The sequence below is a fragment of the Echinops telfairi genome, unplaced genomic scaffold (genome assembly GCF_000313985.2).
Source record: "Echinops telfairi isolate 266 unplaced genomic scaffold, ASM31398v2 ScPeMD7_31;HRSCAF=116, whole genome shotgun sequence".
NCBI classification, from domain to species: domain Eukaryota; kingdom Metazoa; phylum Chordata; class Mammalia; order Afrosoricida; family Tenrecidae; genus Echinops; species Echinops telfairi.
The window spans coordinates 44,426,588-44,431,520 of record NW_022103928.1 but is presented as its reverse complement, the minus strand read 5'-3'; positions in this window follow the sequence as shown (position 1 = coordinate 44,431,520).

The following is a 4,933-nucleotide window of genomic DNA, read 5'->3' as shown; positions in this document are numbered from 1 at the left end:
CCCAAGTGTGTGTGGCGCTTCTCTCTTGGGTCCTGACTGGTGATCTTTAGCAAGATTTTACTTGCATGTGATATCAATGATATTGAAGCACTGGAAGCACTTACTTGTCTATGCCAGGAAATTTGGGAGACAGCTCCTTGGCCGACTGACAGGAAGAGATCCATATTTGTACCCATTCTAAAGAAAGGTGACCCAACAGAATGCTCAAATTATAGAACCGTATCATTGATATCACGTGTGAGTATTTTTTTCCCCTGAAGGTCATCCAACAATGGTTGCAGCATTACATCAACAGGGAGCTGCCAGAGGTTCAGGCCGGCCAGATTCAGAAGAGGATATGGAACAAGAGATATCATTGCTGATGTCAGATAAATCTTGGCTCAAAGCAGAGAATATTAGAAAGATGTTTACTTGTGCTTTATTTGACTATGCCAAGTAGATCATAACAAACCACGAACACCCATGAGGAGAATGGGGATTCCAGAACATTTCCTTGTGCTCCTGTGAAACTTGTACATGGATCCAGAGACAGGTGGGGGAACAGAACAAGGGAATACTGCATAGCTTAAAATCAGGAAATGTGTGCATTGGGATTGTTTTCTCTCACCTTACTTATCCCATTTGTATGCTGAACAGGTAGTCAGAAAATCTGGTTTATATGAAGAAGAGTGTGGCACCAGGATTGGAGGAAGGCTTTTTAACAACCTACAATATGCAGGTGACACAAGCTTGCTTGCTGAAAGTGAGGAGGACTTGGAGCCCTTGGTGGTGAAGATCAAGGGTTGCAGTCTTCAGTACGGATTACAACGTAATATCAAGAAGACTAAAATACTCACAACTGGACCATTAGATAACATCATCGTAAATGGAGAAAAGATTGAAGTTGTCCAGGATTTTGTTTATTATCTATTAGGATTATGTCCTGAAACAAATGATTTCTCTAATGAGAAGCATCTTTTATTCCCTTGAGAGAAAAAGTACACAATCTTAAACCACATCTAGGGAAGAACTAGATGGGTTTGTTTTGTTTTTTCACTTTTTGAATTTCTGATTGCAGAATGACACTTTTGCAAATTTCAATAAAAATTAATTACCAGAGTGAAAAAAGGAAATAAAGGAACAAAACAAAGCCCCAATTTTAGATTCCACTGACTTAAGTTACCATTAAGTTTCATGCCCCTTATTCTCATTTTCGCGACGTATGAGGAATAAACTATGAACAAGTTTGCAGACCCACACCCGCGTGTGAGCGGCTCTTGGAGCAGCACTGACTTAGGCCGTCTCTGAGTGTAATTAATAGAAAAACACCACCCCCACCCCCCACTTGGCTAGAGGGCCTGCATCAGCTCACAGAGTGGGACTGAGTGGGGTGGGTTTTAGGGCTGGTCCACCAGACCTCAAGCCTTCTTTTCTTTTCCTTTTTCTTTATTGTAAGTCATTTTATTGGGGACTCTTACAGCTGTTACCACAATCCATACATCCATCCATTGTGTCAAACACTTTTGTACATACGTTGCCATCATCATTTTCAAAATATTTTCTTTCTACTTCAGCCCTCGGTTTCAGCTCATTTTTTCCCATTTCCTCCACCTTCCCTCCTTCATAAACCATTGATAAATTATAACTTATTATTATTTTCATATCTTACATTGTCCACTGTCTCCCTTCACCTACTTTTCTGTTGTTCCTCCCCCTGGGGTGGGGTGGGAGCTATATGTCAATCACTGTGATCGAAGGTTCCCCCTTTCTCCCACCCTACCCTCCTGGTATCACTACTCTTATTATTGGTCCTGAGGGGTTTATCTGTCCTGGATTCTCTGTGTTGGGAGCTCTTATCTCTACCAATGCACATGCTCTGGCCTATCTGGATATGTAAGGTAGAATTGGGGTCATAATAGTGGGTGAAGGAACCATTAAAGAACTAGAGGAAAGTTGCATGTTTCGTCAGTACCATACTGCACCCTGACTGACTCATTTCTTCCTTATGATCCTTCTGTAAGGGGATGTCCAATTGTCTACATATGAGCTTTGGGTCTCCGCTTTGCCCTCCTCCTCGTTCACAAGGATATGATTTTTTTTGTTCTGGGTCTCTGATACCTGCTACTTGATCCCATCAACACCTCATGATCACGCAGGCTGGTGTGCTTCTTCCATGTGGACTTAGTGGCTTCTCAGATAGATGGCCACTTGTTTATTTTCAAGCCTTTAAGACCCTAGATGTTATATCTTTTGATAGCCAGGCACCATCAGCTTTCTTCACCACATTTTTTATGCATCCATATTTGTCTTCAGCAATTATGTCGGGAAGGTGAGCATCACAGAATGCCAGGTTATTAGAACAAAGTGTTCTTGCATTGAGAGAGTACTTGAGAAGAGGCTCAATGTCTGTCTACTGCCTTAAGACTTACCATATAAGTATATGCACATAATCTAGTTCCCTATCATATATAAATATATTTACATATGTACATGCCTGTATTTAGACCTCTGTAAGTGCCCTTTGCCTCCTAGTTCTTTCTTCTATTTCCTTTTACTTTCCTCTTGTCCCACTATCATGTTCAGCCTCCATTTGGATTTCAGTAATTCCTCTCGGCTACATTGTCCTTGATCAAGTCCCACCAGGCATTCTACATCCTTCTGGCCATATATTTTAGATCAGTTGTTATTCCCTTGTCCCTGGGTGTATTAACACCCACTTCATTTCCCCTGCCTCCCCCTCTCCCGTGTCTCCCTGGAACTACTGGTCCCGTTGTTTTCTCCTCCGATGGTTTATCCCACCTATCTTCTCTAGGTAGACATGCAGAGACCATAATCAGCACAAAAACAAGACAGAGCAAAACAAAACCACCACCACAACAACAACAAAAAAGAAAAGCTTATAAATAGTTCCAGGTCTGTTTGTTGACCTTTAGGAGTGTTTTCCAGTCTAGTCTGATGGGGTGCCACGTCCTGGCCCCAAAGTCTATATTTGGTATTCCCCAGGGACTTCATGGCTTTGCTCCTCTTGCTGCTCTGTTGCACACCTTAGTGTTTCATCTCTGTGTGCTGGGATCAGATCGGGCACAATTCCCATACTGTCTCCAGTGTTGTCCCAGGATGTCCTGTCTTGTGGTGGGACTGGCCCTATGGTCCTCTCTGTGCACTGGCTGCTCTGAGCAGGAATATTGTCCTTGGAGCTTGGTGGGCCAGGATGTGCTCCACTCTCTCTCCTTCCCTCGTTGTTTGTTCTTGTGTGCTCTGATCAGACGCACCCTCTCCCTGAGCTGTAGCTTCAATGCTGTCCTCTGAAGTGCATTCTTCTTGGGTGGGGGTGCTCACATAGTTGGAATTGGGGCTGGCCCCGTGTTGCATTCATGTCTTGGTGCCCCAGTTGAAGTCTGGTCCCTCTCTCCCTCTCCTGTGGAGATAGAAACAATACCCTCCCTTGGGTGGCTTAGTGCCCTGTTCTCCTGCCACCCATATCTTTTTTTTTTTCTTTTTCCCTCCTTTTTGTTCTCAGCCTCCTTTTCTGAGTTGTTCTTTGCTTTATAATAAACTCACTGTTCCTGCTAAGTTTCCCATTTAATCTTTCTAGTTGCTATCGTCAATTTGGCTCCATATAGATGTTATTTTTAAGAGTTTTTAGCTGATTATTTGCTTAGTTTAACTTTTTATCGTGAATTAGGTAAAGGTTTATAGAGCAGATCATCAGTTTCATATTTTAAAACGTATTAAACCTCCCAACTTCTTGGCCTGTTTCCATCCTTTTTTGCCCATCTCCCTCTTGTCGGACACTGTCTTTCCCTTAACCCTAATTAACATCTGAGTGTGCTTTAGCCAGGAAAAAAAGGAGGCTTTCTACTCCCATAAAGAGTCATGGTCTCAAAACCCCACAGAAGCAGTTCTACTCTGTGGACGGTCACTGTGAGCCAGAATCCACAAAGGATTCTGTGGGGTAGCAGGTTTTAAGATTGTGGGGTGAGAGGCCTCCTCTTTGTTCTTCTTTCGGGCTTCATTTATCCTGTGTCTCTTTCCTATCCATAGAACATTTGTGGTTACTTTTTCCATTTCTATGGAAAAAGTCTGGAGGCTTTTGGACCCTTTAGCTTTGGGCTTCCTTTTCTTCCCCTTCCCCTCCAGTCACTGGTAATCACCAAACTGTTTCTTTTAGCGTGAAAACTTTTTTTCTTAATTTTAAAATAATAAGTGTTCCCATATAATATCCTTTTGTAATTGACCATTTTCACTCAGCATCATGTCCTCCAGGTTCATCCATGTCATGTCGTGTTTCACAGATTCAGTAGTATTCTTTAAAGTGGCATAATACTCCATTGTGTGTATATACTAAAGTTTGTTAATCCATGTATATGATCCAAGATGGGCATGTAGGTAATTTCCATCTTCTTGCTATTGTAAATAGTGCTATGATGAGCATGGGTGTGCCTGGATCTGTTCTTGGTATGGTTCTTATTTACTTAGGGCACATACCAAGTAGGGGATATCTGTGACATGTGGTATTTCTGTCCCCTATTGTTTAAGGAAACACCATACTCACAAGGTGAGATCTCGTTCTTATTCTGATTTGCATTTCTTCATAAGTTCACTGGTGACCTGAATGTTCTCTTTGTTAATTGTCCTCTGCCCATTTTAAAACTGGATTTTTATTCTTTCTTCTCAAGGTGTTGAAGGTTGTTTTATTTTGGGGTGGGGGGGTGTCAACAGAATCATCTTGACATAAATTTTATTAGGTGTTAAAGTTTTAAATAGAATTCAGATATTAGTACATTGTCTAATATGTCATTGCCAAAAATTCTTCCCAGTCTGTGAGTTCTCTTTTGACTCTTTTGATGCATATTTTTATGAATCGTGTTTTTACGACGTCTTCTGCTGTGTATTTCATTATATTTGATAGTGTTTATGCCATGTAATAGAGGCCCAGAGTTTGCCCCTCTTC